Raw genomic sequence first — 18437 nt, 5'->3', positions numbered from 1 at the left:
GAATATAATGTGAATAAGTGTGAATAAGTGCAGTTGGCTGCCATGTGACCAGATTTGCCACAGGTGCGGCAAACTCTGGGCTGCCCAGCGTAGACCAAGAAGCCTCGATACCGGAAACCCCTCCACTTCCACTTTGGTGGAATAAACAGAAAGACAGAGTATTTCTTAAATGGTGAGAGGTTGGGAAGTGTTGATGTCCAAAGGGACCTGGGTGTCCTTGTTCATGAGACACTAAAAGCTCTTGTGCAGGTGCAGCAATCAATTAGGAAGGCAAATGGTATGTTGGCCTTCACACGAGGGGTCTTGAGTACGGGAGTAAAGATGTCTTGTTGCAATTGTATAGAGCCTTGGTGAAACCGCGCTGGAGTATTGTGTATAGTTTGGTCTCCTCATCTAAGGAAGGATATACTTGCCATAGAGGGAGTGAAACAGAGGGTCACCAGACTAATCCCTGGGATGGTGGGACTGAAACTGGGCCTGTATTCCTTAAAGTTTCGAAGAATGAGAGGTGATCTCATTGAAACTGATAAAATTCTTACAGGGTGTGACAGTGTGGATGTAGATAGGATGTTTGCCCTGGTTGGTGAGTCTAAAATCAGGGGACCAAGTCTCAGAATAAGGAGTAGGCCATTTAAAACTGAGATAGGGTTGAATTTCTACACTCAGACGGTGGTGAATCATTGGAATTCTCTACCCCAGAGAGCTGTGGCAGTTCAATCATTGAGCATGTTCAAGACAGAAATTGTTAGAAATCTTGATACTCATGACATCAAGGGATATGGGGATAGCACGGGAAAGGGGCAGATAGAGGTAGATGATCAGCCATGATCATCAGGCTCGATGGGCTGAATGGCCTCCTCCTATGTTCCTCTGTTCCTAAGAGAGTTGGCGCCAGCGCGCAGCTCTGCTTTACCCCACTGCTGATCTTGAAAGTGTCTGATGTTGCTCCATTGTAACTGATGGAACTGTGCATGTTCTCGTGGAAAGAAGAGATGATGCCCAAGAGTTCAGGAGGGCAGCCGAGTTTCCATCGCAGTTTGAAGAGTCAGTCTCTGCTGACAGGATCAAAGGCCTTGGTGATGTCATGCAAATTATGTGTGGCTCTGTGGCACATTGGATAGCGTGTTGGATTTCTAAATAATGATAGAGAAGGCATTCAAAGGTTGTGGATTCAAATCCCACCAGAGTCAGATTTTGGACCAGAGACAGAAGAGCACAACGGAACAGAGAGTTAACAAGTATGTCAAAAGCACCGACTCAGAGAAAGAGCGAGAGAGAGAGGAGCACGGCAGGAGCGGAGCAGGGGTAAAAAAATCAAGGAGTGACATCACAATGGAGAGTGAGAGCCGGGAAACAGAGAGCCGCTGGGGTGAGTTTCCAGGATTTGGTTCTTGCTTCGGTGCAGTGGAAGGAGCTGTTTGGTGAGGATCTGGTGAGCTGTGACATCACAGGCAAGCAGGTAGTTGATTGGTTTGGAAAAAGCTGCATGTTTGATGAGTATCTGGTAAGTGATTAAGGTCCATTTTCGTCCTAATGTTTAAAATAGTAAACAAACTAGTAGTAAGCTTAATAAAATATACAATAAAATAAACAATTGAATAAAATAATTAAGTAGTTAATTGAAACACGTTAAGGATGACAGGACAGGTGATGTGTCACAGCTGCAGCATGTGGGAGCTCCTGGATGCCAGTGTGATCCAGAGCAAACACATCTGCAGCAAGTGTAGTATCTGTTCTTATCAGTGCTTATTTGATTGAGAAGAGACCATGATCATTGCCTTTTGATCCTGGGGGAACTTTGAGTAAAATGGCTATAACCAATCTTCGAGTTTCGGGCCAGGGAGTGCACAACACTGTTCGGGTGGTCGTGAAGGACAAGGAAGGAGATGCACCGGTCGATCGCACCTTCTTCATCAAGAAATTTCTCTTCGATTGCTGCGGATTTCAAGCGACAGACGTCTTCTGCCTGCAGGATTTCCCCAGCAGTGGATACTTCGACGTGACGTTCCGGAACGTGGCGGGATGCATCAAGTTTCTGAAGGCGTTCAAGGTGAAAGGGGACCGGGCGCCACTGTCGATCCTCACAGCGGAGCCGCTCTTCACGCTTGCGTAACAACGGGACCGGGTGGTGACGATTCACCTCTACAACCCCCATGTTCCGGTGGTGGATGTACTCACCTTTCTCGCCAGGTACGTCGAGGTGGCCGGCAGCAGCACTGATGTCAAGGACCCCTTTGGGATCTGGACCAGCAAGCGGCAGGTCAAGGTGACCTTGAAGGTAGATCCCAGTGGAGCCATCATCCAGCCTCCCTCCAGCTTCGCTATCGGGGGAAGTCGAGGCTTCTTGGTCTACGCTGGGCAGCCCAGAGTTTGCCGCACCTGTGGCAAATCTGGTCACATGGCAGCCAACTGCAGCACGGTTGTTTGCAGGAACTGCAAGGAGGAAGGCCATCAGACCAAGGACTGTAAGCAGACTAAGTGTTGCAACTTGTGCGGTGCGGCAGGCCATCTCTACAAGACCTGCCCCAAACGTTGCCTCAGCTATGCTCAGGCGGCAAGGTCCAAGGAAAGGCCGGGAGAAGGTTCGACGAAGGCGTCCGCTGTTCGAAAGGAGACCAGCAACCTTCTCCGCAGCGAGGAACTTCAACCTGAGAAGGAAGGGGAGGCAGCTGAAACCAACGACCCAGCACCTATCCAGCGCCCGGAAACCCCTCCTCCACAGACAAAATCAATGGAGGAGGAGGCAGCAGATGGACAAACAGGTCAGTGGCAAGTGGTCCAGAGGAAAACCACAAAGAAAAAACATCCCAAAGCCACCACCCAAACCAGTGGCAAGAGGGGGCTCTCTTCTGAATCAGACTGCAACAACTCCTCTTCACTGGACGGGGAAATGCTGGAGCGACAGCCCCTTCAAAAGAGGCGGCAGAACTCCGAGATGGATGATAGAGCATCCCAGCCCCCGGGCACTGGAAGCTGTGATGGGCCCGGCGTGCCCCAACCCCAATGCCCCACACGTAACGACGTGGCCAACGCATCTCAGCTCCGGGACACGGGGAGCAAAGACACGTCTGGCGCACCTGAGCTCCTGGAGACCGGGAGCTGTGATGTTTTCGAGGAGGAACAGATGGAAGCAGCTGAGGACAACCCAATCCTCTCTGCCTACAAGACCCCCCCCCCCCCGATGTCACCCGAGCAGCACAAACCCTGCATGAAAAATCAGGAGGGGTTTCTGAGCCCAACCAACGTGAAACTGCTTGCGCATACGATGGGTATGCAGGAACATCCCGAAGGGGAAGGACTGGGACTAGCGAGGACAAATGGTATGGGAAGCAACAACTAATTTTTAGTAAAAAATGGGTGTACGAATTGCTTCCATTAATGTGCGTAGCATTAAATCTACTACGCGATGTGTTTCAACCTTGGATTACCTTGCCAAGGTCAAAGCTGACCTACTGTTTCTGCAGGAGTGTGGAATACCACACCTCAGCACCTACAGGCAGTGGTCGCGATGGTGGTCCCATGGGCCATCGATCTGGTCGGGGGGTAATGACTGCCGTTCCTCCGGCCTGGGTATTCTGCTGCGGGGAGGTAACTTCACCATCTCCGAAGTTAAGGAGGTGGTGGGCGGCCGCCTCCTCGTAGCAGACGTAATGTACAACAACGCTCCGCTCCGGTTGAACAACGTGTACGCCCCGGTACAACGCAGCGAGCGGCTGACCGTCTTCCAGCAGCTCCCACTGCTGCTGGCGACGTCCAGGCCAGTCATCCTAGGCGGTGACTTCAACTGCATCATCGATGCGGCTGGACGATCCGGCAGTGACGACAGCAAACTGGACGCTACGTCCAGATTCCTAATAGAAACAGTTAAAGATGCCAAACTGCACGACGTCTTCAGCAAACCTGCAGACGGAGCGCAGCGCAGATACACATGGTCAAGATCGGACGGGTCTGCCCGTTCCAGGATTGACTTCGTGTTTGTGTCCCGTGCTGTCACGGTCGGATCCACCGACGTCAAGCCGGTGTTCTTCTCCGACCACTGCCTCTTACTGGCCGACTGTCACTTGCAGGACGACCAGCGGGTTGGCAGAGGGACGTGGAAGCTCAATGCGACACTGCTGACCCCAGAGTACGTTGAGGAACTCAAAAGGGATTACAATGGTTGGAGGACCGTGAAACCCCTCTTTGAGTCTCCAGTTCACTGGTGGGAAGCGATTAAGGAGAACATCAAGAGGTTCTTCATCCACAATGGTGTTCAGAAGGCGAGAGAGAGACAGAGGGAAATGTCCCGACTCCAGAAAATTATGCAAAATCTACTCCGGTTGCAGTCAATGGGGGTCGAGGTCAAGGAGGACCTCCAAGAGGTGAAGAGCCAGCAGGCCTCGTTCTTTGCCAAGGAGGCCTCCAAGATCATCTTCCGGTCCAGAGTCCGCTCCATCGAGCAGGATGAGACGTGCTCGCGTTACTTCTTCCAAAAGGTACACAGAGAGAGCTCTGTTATCAGCAGCCTGAAGGAAGAAGATGGCTCAGTAACGTCTTCGCAGTCCGACATACTAAGGATCAGCAAATCCTTTTCTGCTGGGCTGTATGACGCGAAGCCCACAGACAGCAGAGCCTCCCAGTCCTTCCTGTCATCTATCACAGAGGTCTTAGATGACAGCAGGAGGGAGAGACTGGACAAGCTGCTAACTCTGGACGAGCTGACAATGGCCGTCTTGTCTTTCGAGACGAGTAAAACTCCCGGGAGCGACGGCTTACCGGTCGAGTTGTACTCGGCCCTGTGGGACTGGGTCGGCCCGGACCTTTTGGAAGTATACGAGAGTATGCTCCTGGCCGGCAGCATGTCAGAATCCATGAGAAAAGGCATCATCACCCTCATTTACAAGCAGAAGGGGGAGATAGCAGAAATCAGAAATTAGCGGCCCATCTCACTGCTTAATGTTGATTAAAAGATTCTGTCCAAAGTCATAGCCAGTCGAGTCAAGTCTGCTCTGGAGTTGGTGATTCACCCCGATCAGACCTGTACTGTACCCGGCAGGAAGATCTCTGATAGTCTCGCGCTACTCAAGGATACGATCGCCTACGTACGGGACAGGAGGGTGGACACCTGCCTCATCAGCCTGGACCAGGAGAAGGCTTTTGACAGGATATCGCACACCGACATGATGGACGTGCTTTCCAAAATGGGGTTTGGGGAGGGAATCTGCAGTTGGATCCAACTGCTCTGCACAAACATCAGTAGCGCAGTCTCAATCAACGGGTGGGAATCTGAAAGTTTCCCGATCAAATCTGGAGTCAGACAGGGCTGCCCTCTGCCCCCGGTCTTGTTTGTATGCTGTATTGAACCCTTTGCTGAGTATATTAGGAAGGATGCGAGCATAAGCGGGGTGACAATCCCAGGCAGCGGAGGCACTCAGGTCAAAACCTCCCTGTACATGGATGACGTCGCCGTTTTCTGCTCGGATCCGCTGTCCTTGCGCAGACTGATGAGTATCTGCGACCAGTTCGAACTGGCCTCGGGAGCCAAAGTTAACCAAGGCAAGAGCGAGGCCATGTTCTTTGGCAACTGGGCTGACCGATCCTTTGTCCCCTTCACCGTCAGGTCAGACTACCTGAAGGTGCTGGGGATATGGTTCGGAAGGGCCGGGGCGTGCACCAAAACATGGGAGGAGCGAGTAGCCAAGGTACGACAAAAGTTGGGCATGTGGGGGCAGCGATCTCTCTCCATTGTGGGTAAGAACCTGGTCATCGGCTGCGAGGCGCTCACGTTGTTGCTCTACGTGGCGCAGGTCTGGCCCATACCCCACTCCTGCGCCGTGGCAGTCACCCGAGCCATTTTCCGCTTCATCTGGGGATCTAAAATGGACCGGGTCCGGAGGGACACGATGTTCAAATCTCTGGACAAGGGCGGGAAAAATGTACCCAACGTGGCCCTCATCCTGATGACCACCTTCGTGTGCGGCTTCATCAAGCTGTGTGTAGATCCCCAGTACGCAAACTCCAAGTGTCACTACGTGCTGAGGTTCTATCTGTCCCTGGTGTTGCGAAGGATGGGCCCGGTCACATTGCCGCGGAACGCTCCATGCAGTTGGGCGGTGCCGTACCACCTATCCTTCGTGGAGCAGTTTCTGCGGGAAAACACCTTTGACCACCGGTCCATCAGGCAGTGGTCTGCACGGAATGTCCTCAAGGCCCTACGGGAAAAGGAAACAGTGGATCATGTCGGATGGTTCCCCGAGCAGACCGTCAAAGTCATTTGGTGGAATGCCTCATCACCAGAACTTTCAAACAAGCACCAAGACGTAGCTTGGCTGGTGGTGAGAAGGGCCCTCCCCGTCAGATCCTTCACGCACACCCGAAGTCTCGCCCCCTCCGCACAGTGCCCCCGCATTGGCTGTGGTGGGGAAGAGACGGTCGCCCACCTCCTCCTGGAATGTGCCTTTGCAAAGCAGTTGTGGAAAGAGATGCAGTGGTTTTTGTCAAGGTTCATCCCAAGCAGCTCTGTAACACAGGAGTCTGTGCTCTACGGGCTGTACCCAGGGACGCACACCGAGACAAACATCAACTGCTGCTGGAGGACTATCAATTCGGTGAAAGACGCCCTTTGGTCTGCCCGAAACTTGCTGGTCTTCCAGCGCAAAGGGTTGTCCACCACCGAATGTTGCAGACTGGCACATTCCAAGGTCCAGGACTACGTGCTGAGGGACGCACTAAAGCTTGGGCAGCCGCAGCAAAGGCTCAATGGGGAAAGACCACAGTGTAAGGTTCCCCCACCAAGCTGGACTGAGGGGCTGGATCCATGGGAAACCCCTCGAACTGTATCGTTAATATTCTCAATTGCTGTAAATGTAAAACTGTAATTGACATGACAATTGTGAAACGGAAGTGTTGGGAAGAAACTCATGACAGTATTGAAGGAAACTGATCTCCCTTGAAATGTTTGTATTTTTTGATGCTGTTTTAAACTGTTTGGCAATGTAATTGTTACAGGTTTTTATGAATAAAGTATATTTTGGAAATAAAAAAAAAATGTTTGCGGCTCAAAGAGTGATAAAAAAGGAATGTAGTGGTAGTAGGGGACAGTATAGTAAGGTGGATTGACACTGTTCTCTGCAGCAAAGAGCAAGAGTCCAGACGGCTGTGTTGCCTGCCGGTGCCAGGATTCAGGACGTCTGCTCAGGGCTGGAGAGAAACAGACAATGGGAGGGGGAGGATCCAGTCGTCGTGGTCCATGTCGGTACCAATGACATAGGCAGGACAAGGTTAGAGGTTCTGCAAAGTCAGTATGAGGAACTAGGCAGCAAATTAAGTAGCAGAACCTCAAAGTTAATCATCTCTGGATTATTACCTGAGCCATGTGCAAATTGGCATAAGACAAATAAGATTAGAGAAATTGATGCGTGGCTCAAAGACTGGTGTGGTAGTAGTGGGTTCTGGTTCGTGGGGCATTGGCACCAGTACTGGGGAAAGTGGTGGCTGTACCGTTGGGACGGTCTACACCTGAACCGTGCTGGTGCCGGTGTTCTAGCGAGCCACATAACGAGGGACGTAGAGACAGTTTTAAACTGAATAGTGGGGGCAAGGGATCAAATTTGGGAAGATATGGTGAATCAAGGAGGAGAGACAAGGCAAGAGAGAAAGGTATAAATATGGGAAATGATAAACAGACTGTGACAGGAATGGACAGAGCAGACAAATCTAAGAGTAAATCAACAGATAAGGCTAGAGGTTACAAAAATAATAAAAGGACAAAACTAAATGCTCTGTATCTGAATGCATGGAGCATTCGAAACAAAACAGATGAACTGAGAGCACAAATAGAATAAATAAGTGCGATCTGATAGTCATTACAGAGATCTGGCTGCAGGGCGACATAGATTGGGATGTGAATATTGGAGGTTCCATGGCATTTAGGAAGGACAGGAAGCTTGGAAAAGGTGGTGGGGTAACTCTGTTAATTAATGATGGTATTAGCGCAATAGAGAGGGATGACCTAAGTTCAGGAGATCACGATGTAGAAGCAGTTTGAGTTGAGATGAGAAATAATACAGGCAAGAAGTCACTTGTGGGAGTGGTGTACAGGCCACCTAACATTAACCACACTGCAGGATGGGGTATAAAAAAAGAAACAATGGCAGCTTGTCAGAAAGGTACAGCAATAATTATGGTGGATTTTGATATCCATATAGACTGGAAAATTCTGATGGGCAGAGGTAGCCTAGATGAGGAGTCCACAGAATGTTTTTGGGATAATTTCTTGGAAAAATAAGTTCTGGAGCCAACCTGAGAGCAGGCTATACTGGACCTGACATTGTGCAATGAGATAGGATTAATTAATGACCTCATAGTTAAGGTGCCCCTAGGTAGTAGCGATCATAATATGATTGAATTTTACATTCAGTTTGAGGGAGAGAAGAGTGGGTCCCAGACTAGTATTTTAAACTTAAATAAGGGCAATTATAAGGGCATGAAAGCAGAGCTAAGTGAACTGGCAAATTAGGTTAAGGGATAGGTCAATCGAGATGCAGTGGCAGACATTTAAGGAAAATTTCAGAATACACAGAATAGATACATTTCAACGAGAAAGAAAAATTCCAAAGGTGGGACTCACCATCCATGTTTAATGAAAACAGTTAAAGATACTATCAAACTTAAAGAAAAAGCCTATAATTGTGCAAAGGTGGGAGGCAGGTCAGAAGATTGGACAGAATATAAAAAACAGCAAAGAATGACTAAAAGATTGAAAATGAAGGTAAAATTAGAGTACGAGAGAAAGCTAGCAAGAAATATAAAGACAACTAGTAAGAGTTTGGATAGATATTTTAAAAAGAAAAGAGTTAACAAAGTGAGTGTTGGTCCTATGGAAAGTGTGTCTGGGGAATTAATAATGGATAATTAAGAGATGGCAGATGAATTGAACAGATACTTTGGATTGGTCTTCACTATTGAGGATACAAATAACATCCCAGTATTAGCTGCAAGTCAGGAAATGGAAGGGAGGGAGGAACTCAAGAAAATTACAATCACCAGGGAAGTGGTACTAAACAAATTGTTGGAGCTGCGGGCTGACAAGTCGCCAGGTCCTGAAGTGGCTAGTGAGATAGTTGATGCGCTGGTTTTAATTTTCCAAAATTCCCTCGCTTCGGGAAGGTTCTGTTAGATTGGAAAGTAGCGAATGTAATTCATTTATTCAAAAAGGGAGGGAGACAGAAAGCAGGAAACGACAGGCCGGTTAGCTTAACATCTGTCTTAGGGAAAATGTTAGGAGCGATTACTGAAGATGTTATAGCAGGGCATTTAGAAAACATTAAGGTAACCAGGCAGAGTCAACATGGTTTTGTGAAAGGGAAATCATGTTTAACCAATTTATTGGAGTTCTTTGAGGGAGTTACATGTGCTGTGGATAAAGGGGAACCGGTGGATGTATTGTACTTCGATTTCCAAAAGGATAAGGTGACATATCAAAGGTTATTGCAGAAAATAAAAGCTCATGGTGTCAGGGGTAACATGTTGGCGTGGATAGAAGATTGGCTAGCGAACAGGAAACAGAGAGTCAGCATAAATGGGTCATTTTCTGGTTGGCAAGAAGTAACGAGTGGTCCACAGGGATCTGTGCTGGGGCCTCAACCTTCTACAATTCTCGAAATGACTTTGATGAAGCGACTAAAAGTATGGTTGCTAAATTTGCTGATGACAAGGATAGGTCGGAAAGTAGGTTGTGAAGAGGACATAAGGGGGCTACAAAGGGATATAGATAGGTTAAGTGACTGGGCAAAGACCTGGCAAATGGAGTATAATGTGGGAAAGTGGGAAATTGTCCACTTTGGCAGGAAGAATAAAAAAGCATATTATCTCAATGGTGAGAGATTGCAGAGATCTGAGATGCAGAGGGATCTGGGTGTCCTAGTGCACGAATCGCAAAAGGTTAGTCTACAGATACAGCACGTAATTAGGAAAGCTAATAGAATGTTATCGTTTATCGCCAGGGGAATTGAATACAATAGTAGGGAGGTTATGCTTCAGCTATATAGGGCATTGGTGAGACCTCTTCTGCAATACTGAGTACAGTACTGGTCTCCTTATTTATGGAAGGATGTAAATACATTGGAGGTAGTACAGAGAAGGTTTACTAGACTAATACATGGAATGGGTGGGCTGTCTTACGAGGAAAGATTGGACAGGCTAGGTTCGTATCCACTAGAGTTTAGAAGAGAAAGAGGCGACATGATTGAAACATACAAGATCCTGAGGGGTTTTGACAGGGTGGATGCGGAAAGGATGTTTCCCCTTGTGGGAGAATCTAGAGCTAGGGGTCACTGTTTAAAAATAAGGGGTCACCCATTTAAGACAGAGATGAGGCGCAATTTTCCCCCACAGAGGGTTGTGAGTCTTTGGAATTTTCTTCCTCAAAAGGCGGTGGAAGCAGAGTCTTTGAATATTTTTAAGGGAGAGATGGATGGATTCTTTATCTGCAAGGGGGTGAAAGGTTATCGGAGGTAGATGGAAATGTGGAGTAATCAGTTCAGCCATGAGCTTATTGAATGGTGAAGCAGGCTCGAAGGGACGAGTGGCCCACTCCTGCTCCTAATTCGTATGTTCATATGTAAAGACAATGTAGAGTGGTCTGTACTGTTCACAGTACTTCTCCTGTAACTGCCGAAGTGAGACAATCATGTCGACTGTCGATCTACCAGCTCTGAAGCTGCACTGAGACTCAGGATAGATGTGTGATGCCAGGGTCTGCAATCTGGTCAGAGCAATGCGAGCAAAGACCTTCCCCACAATACCTAGCAAGGAGATGCCTCGCTAATTGCTGCAGTCACTGCGATTCCCCCTTATTGTTGGACAAGGTGACAATGTTTGCATCACGCATGTTTTGAGGTGCAGATCTTTCCTTCCAACAGAGACACAGAAGTTCATGGAGATGCTGCAGTAGAGCCGCTTTTCCACTTTTGATGATTCCAGGTGGAATACCATCATTTCCCGGGGCTTTACCACTGGCAAGATGGTCAATGGCTTTGTTCAGCTCCACTATGGTGGGGTCACTGTCCAGCTCCTCCATGACAGGGAAGTCTGGAATGGCACTGAGAGCCACTTCAATGACAATATTCTCCGTTATGTAGAGTTTAAGGTAATGCTCCACTCACCTTTCCATCTGCTTGTTAACAGATGATTCCACTTTGACACCGCACTGAGACCTTGAGCATTGTTGTCTGAAAGAGCCTGATCGAGGATGTTGAGGAACTCCTGGGTCCTTTCTGGATCAGTGGTTCGTCAAGTGTTGATCTGAGCACGACGTTCTTCTTGGATGGATGAGGCTTCCTTGGCTGAAGCCTGACCTTGTTACACACCAGGGAGTGGTTAGTGTCACAGTCAGCGCTGTGATAGCTGTGAGTGATGAGGACACTGCTGAGGGTGGTATGTCTGGTGATGATAAGGTCTAGCTGGTGCTAGTGGCGTGATGTCGGATGTCTCCAGGACACCCTGTGGCACAGCTTGACCTGGAAGTAGCTGTTCATCACACAGAATCCATGGTGACAGCATAGCTCCAGCAACCTCTGTCCATTTTCATTCATCTTGCCAATCCCCTGGTGCTCTATGCTCGTTGGCCAAGCTGTAGTCAGTACCCAAGCTTGCGTTGAAGTCTCCTGGAAGGTACAGTCCCTCAGTGCTGGGAATTCTACTGATGGCAGTATCAAGTGTCACATAGAATTGATCCTTGACATCTGGGGTGGAGGTGAGTGTCGGGACATAGATGCACATGAGATTAACTGGGCCCACGCTTGTTGACAAGTGAAGAGTAAGAAGTATCTCTGAGCCTACTGTGGGTTGTTCACTCATCTCAAGTGGCGTGTTTTTTACTGTGAAAACCACTCCATGCTCACGAGTTGCCTCTTGGGCTTTCCCCTGCCAGAAGAAGGTGTAGTGTTTCTCTTTGAGGGATCCACTTTGAACGAGTCTAGTGTCTTGCAGCACAGCAATGTCCACATTGAGCCTTGTGAGTTCCTCGTCGATCACAGCTGTCTTGTGTGTGTCATCAACCTGCAGAAGGTTGTCAGTAAGGCCAGGACACATGGTCCTCACATTCCAGCTTGCGATGCGAAGGACTGGTGTCTTCTTTGTTGAGCTTGTTTTTCTTGGTGCATAGATTATCAATCCGCCTGTTGAGAGATGACTCTCCAAGCTCCAAGCACCCATTGAAGCAAGCAGGTTGTGGCAGGACAGCACCTAACTGATTGGGGGCTGCCCAGCTTGGAGTGGGTGGTAGCTATCCAATGAGATGCGATGATCTCTTCAACTGTCAGAAGTAACCCCTGGTGCTCATACTCTGCACCAATTGAGTGAGAGCTGATAATCGGGAACCGTTTCTTCCCGTGTTGTGCTAATGTTTAAGCACAAATAGTGTCCTCTACACGGCACATTAGTACTGAACACAAAATGGCTCCTTTGGTCATGTGTTAATTATAAAATGGCTTTCTTGACCTTGTTAGTTATTACAATGGATACATTATAAAAATGGTCAAAGTAAACTAAGATCGAACTACCCAAGCTTACCTGCATCCTCCAGTCCTCTGGCAACATTCCCATATTTAAGGAGGATTGAAAGATTATGGTTCGAGTCTCTGATATTTCCACCCTTACTTCCCTCAGCAACCCAGGATGCAGCCCATTCAAACTGGGTGACTTTTCTACTGTGAGTGCTGCCAACCTTGTAATTGTCTCCTCTTTATCTATTTTCATCCTGTCCAATTTCTTCACTTCCTCCTCCTTCACTGTGACATTTGCAGCATCCGCTTATTTTGTGATACTTAATTAGTGCCTCAGCCACACCCTCTGCCTCCATAGGATCTCCTAATTGACCCACCCTTTCATTGACTGTCCATATGTTGGTCAAAGACTTCAGTGTTCCCAGTTATGTGACCTGATAATCTTTTCTCATACATTCTCTTGCTGATCTCATTTCCTTTTTCAGCTCTCCTCTGTACGTTCTGTATTTTGCTTGTTTCTCTACTGCATATGAATCCTCACATGATTTCGATATGAATGATTTTTGAACTATTTTGTTGAAGGATTGAGTTTTGTAAATTTCTCCCTAGCTCCCCTCATGGTCAGGCAGAAAGTTTAACTGCTGTGTTTTCAAACAGCAACAGCTTTATTTGAAAAGCCATTGGGACAGGATTCCGGGTTTTAATCCAGTCACAAATCTGGTTCTGATGTCTTGTGGCTCCAGCTGTCACATGACCTGTCAGAGGATGACCTCATAATTGGCCCAGGCATGGAGCTGTGGGTTGATGTTTAAATTGTTGCAAAATAATTTTCCAGAAGGACAATCAAAATGAATCGATATATAAAAGGTAGATTTTGTGAATTTGTGCTCCCAGTGGAAATCCCTGCAGAGTCTGCTGGTTTTCATATCCCCAATTCCCCACAGGAAGCTCTGTGTCGGAATCTGTATTCATTATATCAATATTATACAGAATCATTTCATGGGAGACCCCAGTGTGAATTGTAAACAGGTGGTTCAGTTTTAACTTTCAAATTAACACAGAAGCAAAATACTGCAGATGCTGGAAATCTGAAATAAAAACAGAAAATGCTGGAAATACTCAGCAGGTCTGGCAGCATCTGTGGAGAGAGAAACAGAGTTAACGTTTGTGGTCTGTGACCTTTCATCAGAACTGGGCTGAAATTGTCTGAGGGCCAAGTGGCCTCTTTCTGTGCCTTAAACTTTCTATGAGTCTAAGATTCTATGAGATTCTGGAATCAATTTCAGGGTCGATGACATTGCACTCTGTAAGGATAGGAAGATGGAGATTATTAAGTACAGTGCAAGAATATAGATGCTTTTACATTATTTTAATCAAAATTGATTCAAACTTTGTGTTCACGAATCCTATCTTTTGATCACAATGACACTGATAACAATGGAAAAAGCAAGACTTGCATTTCACGACCACAGGACATTGCAAAGCCTTTTACAGCCAATGAAGGACTTTCCAAGTGTAGTCACTGTAGTCATGTAGGAAACATGGTGGCCAATGTGCGCACAGCAAGCTCCCAGAAACAACAACGTGATAAAAACGAGATAATCTGTTTTGAAGTGATGTTGATTCAGGGTAAAACAATGACCAGCATCCCAGAAATAATTCCCCTTCTATTCTCTGAAATAGTGCCATGGTACCTTTAACATCCACGTGAGAGGGCAGAGGGATCCTCAGTTTTCTGTCTCACCTGGAAAACAGCATTTCTGATAGTGCAGCGCTGCCTTCGTACTGTCCTGGAGTGTCAGCCATTTTTAAAGGGCTTTTAGTCCTTTTGGAAAATATTTAAAGGAAGATTAAATTAAATGAAATAAATACATTGCTTTTGCCTCTCTCCCATCCCCCCAAGAACAGTTAAATTAATTATTTGTCCTTCCCTCCCAAAACCTACCTTTACCATCTGACCTTACGCCCAAAACTGCACAAACTGTAAACTATAACCCTTCCCACCATCCCCTACACCCATGACATTAATTTGACTCCGTCCCCCCACCCCCACACTGAGAAACTTACCTTCTCCCCCCTCCCCACCAGTGTTGCACCTCATTTGCCCGAGTGGGGCTCCGAAGGCTCGGCAGTGCCGGCCACTGGGCTGAAGATCGCAGCGGAACATCAGGAAGTGATGGGATAATAATTAATACAGGTTTGTGGTCCCGTTGCCGAGCGGTGGAGGTCCCCCACAAGGCCTCGCCGTCGCCGGCAATATCGAGCCAGGCCCTGCCGGCGTTGAGGTCCGTGGCGGGTCTCATCCGGGGCCATCTTCAGGCGGCCCCCACCCCACCCCCACCACAGATCTCGACGTCGAGGACTCTATAGAATCCAGCCCATTGTTTCTGTCAATCTCAACTCCACAAGGATTTCCCTGTTAATTGCAGAAAAATTAAAGCTCTATAACCTTTTGATAAAAGGGTTCAAATCCATTTCCAAACAAATGATAGTTCTCATTGTATCTAGAACATGTTTTCTTACATACAAACATACCAATTAGGAGCAGGAGTAGACCACTCGGCCCCTCGAGCCTGCTCCACCATTCAATAAGATCATGGCTGATCTGATTGCAACCTCAACTCCACATTCCCACCTGTCCCCGATAACCTTTCACCCCCTTGTTTATCAAGAATCTATCTACCTCTATCTTAAAATATTTCAGAATTTCTGTCGTCCAGCAACTCTCATTTTATTTCCTGGATTTCACCTAAAAAATGTATTTCCACACTTTGGATATCCTGTACTTCATTAATGTTTTTGCTGCCTGGGGATTTCCCTTTAATTATATTCAGTGCTGGTATTTTACTGCCACACACTGACTGAAAGTGTCCCATCTTTCTGCAGGAAAAACACTCAGCTTCTTTGGCGAGGCAGTTTTCCCACTTGTGTCTCTCTCGGCCACACCTACTGCAATTGGTTGCAGCTACCACTAGATGCTCTTCCCGTCTTTCTTGTCTTTTACCACTAATTTTTCCTTTTGTTTTCTTAACAAATTCAATTGAGTCTGCAACTCTCGAGATCAGACTCTCCCTGTCCCCTCGAACAACGGATTGGTTAAACTTTCTAACCTCTGTTTGTCTGCTCAATTGAAACTCTTTCGTTAATGTGAGATCAGCCCTGGACTGTAGATGATCTGAAAGGGTGTTGTCTAATACCCCGAACACAATCCTGTCTCCATTCAGCTCTTCTCTTATGTTGCCGTATTCACAAGCATCCGTGAGTTTGGACAAGTCATTGAGAAATGAATGAATACTCTCCCCTTTCTGTTTTGTACGCTTATTAAATTCAAAGTGATTCCTGACAATGCAGCAGCCAGCCGACGTCATCAGAGTGCTCCAAGCTCGCACATGCACAAACAGTCTCCTGCGCTCTGAGATGCTGCGCATGCTCAGCCTACGTCTTCCAGGACGAAGTGGCGCATGCGCGGGAAAACTCTCTCCCCCCTTTCAGCCACTCACTCCAGGCCGCTCACTGCCCGCTCCTCGCTACCCCGCTCCACCGCCCTCCGGCCGCTTGCTACCCCCCCAACCCCGCACTGCCCTCTCTCCGTCCACTCACGCCCCGCTTCCCCCCCACGTCCCTCCGGACACTAGCTCTAAGCCATGCTGCTTACCTCCTCTCGGCCTCTCGCTCCAACATTCGATCATTCTTCACCGCACCACCCGATAAAGCAAGGCGAGCCTCGAGAGGTGATGGGGCAATGTTGGAGCGAGTGGCCGAGAGGAGGGAAGCGGCAGAGCCCATGGCCTGGAGTGTGAGCGGCCAGAGAGCAGGATGGGGGTGGTGGTGGGTGAAGCGGGGAGTGAGCAGTCAGAGAGTGGGATGGGGGAAGCGGGGAATGATCGTCCGGAGAATGGGATGGCACTGTTTAGCGGGGATTTGAGGAAAAAATATTTCAATTCGAGGGTGGTTGGAATCTGGAACACACTGCCTGAAGGAGTGGTAGAGGCAGGAACCCTCACAACATTTAAGAAGTATCTAGATGAGCACTCAAAACGCCACAGAATACAAGGCTACGGCCACGTGCTGGAAAATGGAATTAGAATAGATAGGTACTTGATGGCCGGCACGGACATGATGACCGAAGGGCCTGTTTCTGTGCTGTATAACTCTATGACTCTATGAAACCTCACTGAATTACAGAGGGTGTGCAGCACTGTCAGAGGTGCTGTCCTTCTGATGAGACTTCAAACAGCGCAACGTTCTCCGAGTATCAACCAAAACATGTCCATTGTGTAGATATGTGCCATATTTGCTTATGAAACGACAGTCACTGCTCCGAAAATAATTCACTTTAGGTGAATTAAGATGACTCGGTACTATATAACTGGCGAATGCACAAGAAGGAGCGGGGGACTGTTGGGGGTGGGACGGAGGCGGCGATGGCAACCTTTGAGGGGATTTTTGGGTCGAAGTTGTTTTCTGTGATAAATTGAGTAGCTCCATCTTTAATCCTGGCAGCTGCCTGAATGTCACAGACAGTGACGTTTCAGTGGAAGAGGCTGCATTTGCGCATGTGCTAGTACAGCGTCACCTGGTGGTTGCGTTGTCAGCAAATGCAGCGTTTTAACTTTGGCTCCACGATGACATTTTTTTCCTCAATTAAAATAGGTCTTCAGTGCCTTAATAACTTCTTCACATGTTGCCTTCTGTTCTTCATGACGATGTTGCCTGCACACTCCCTTCATTGCAGACAATAGTGGACTGACCTGCTCCATGTCTGGCTTCTGCACGCGACCCGATGCAGTACGATACCTTGCAAACCTCTGGAACCAACTCGGCCACTCGTCGGCTTGGTTCAGTGCAGTGACCTTTTCAAAGGTACAGGCAAAGATTTCTCCATCTTCGCTTTGGTTTACTGTGGCCCCCATATAATATTCTGATATCTGTCAAGGCGTAGTACAGAATTTATAAGAATCTGACGGTTAAAATAACCTGAGTTTACTCTACACATCTTGCATTGAAGGTTTCATCTACAACTCTCCGTGAGGTGCCGGACTGATTATATTACATCACTTCCTGTGATGATGCACATAGTCTATTTATATAATCTGCCCAGTAACAACCCAATGTCCACTCTTATATTATTGTACAGATGTGAGAAATGCTGAGGATGGGAATGGAACGTCTCAATGAAGATTTCATGATGCTGATGATGTAAATGAGGCTGATCTGTTCCCCATTCCACAATCCCTCTTTATTTCTGTGCATGTTTCTCGATGCTGTTTCAACCAAATTGAAAAATATTCACAAATCCTCCTCTGGAGCCTCAGGTGTTCATTAACAAAAGGCACGGTGGCCAAGTGGTAAGGTGTCAGTCTCGTAGATTGAAAGTCACGGGTTCAATCCCCGTTTGTGCCTTTTGATTAGTTTCTCACTTTAACTGTGATGTTTCCACAAAAGATGTGCGTTGCATTTGTTTTGGCCATCTGGAAATCAGTGTCATGTTACACTTTATCCTGGACACGGGGAAGAACGTGAGGAGTAGCCACATGGTTCCTCCAGCCTTCTCTGCCATTGATAGAGTGAAAATATCTGAGGTCCAAGCACTGAACCTTATTACTGTGTATATGCCGGATATTGAACAGAGGTATTCTATTAATCCCACATCCCACACTCCTGTCCTTTCCCCCATTGCCCTGTTAGATTTTCCATGTCAGGTACATATCCAATTCCATTTAGAGTTAACATTGAATCTGCTTCCACTTACCTTTCAGGATTGCATTCCAGACCAGAACAACACACTGCTGAAAAAACAATCTCCTCATCACAACTCGAATTCTTTTGTCAATTACTTTAAATGTGTTTCCTCTGGTTACTGACCCTTCTGTCACTGGCAACACTTTCTCCTTCTTCACTCTATCAAAACTCTTCAGGATTTGCATTTCCTGCTGCCTTTGCTGATATAAC

The 18437-nt window shown here is 47.5% G+C and overlaps 1 non-coding gene across 1 annotated transcript; it reads left to right on the top strand.

The window, feature by feature from the left end:
- Window positions 1–17816: 17816 nt before the first annotated feature.
- Window positions 17817–17888, top strand: trnat-cgu (transfer RNA threonine (anticodon CGU)). The gene has a single exon. It is a non-coding gene; the product is annotated as a tRNA-Thr (tRNA).
- Window positions 17889–18437: the final 549 nt, after the last annotated feature.

The sequence above is a fragment of the Heterodontus francisci genome, unplaced genomic scaffold (genome assembly GCF_036365525.1).
Source record: "Heterodontus francisci isolate sHetFra1 unplaced genomic scaffold, sHetFra1.hap1 HAP1_SCAFFOLD_58, whole genome shotgun sequence".
Lineage (NCBI taxonomy): Eukaryota > Metazoa > Chordata > Chondrichthyes > Heterodontiformes > Heterodontidae > Heterodontus > Heterodontus francisci.
Note: the sequence above shows the minus strand (reverse complement) of the source record. Positions and strands in the feature narration are given on the sequence as shown.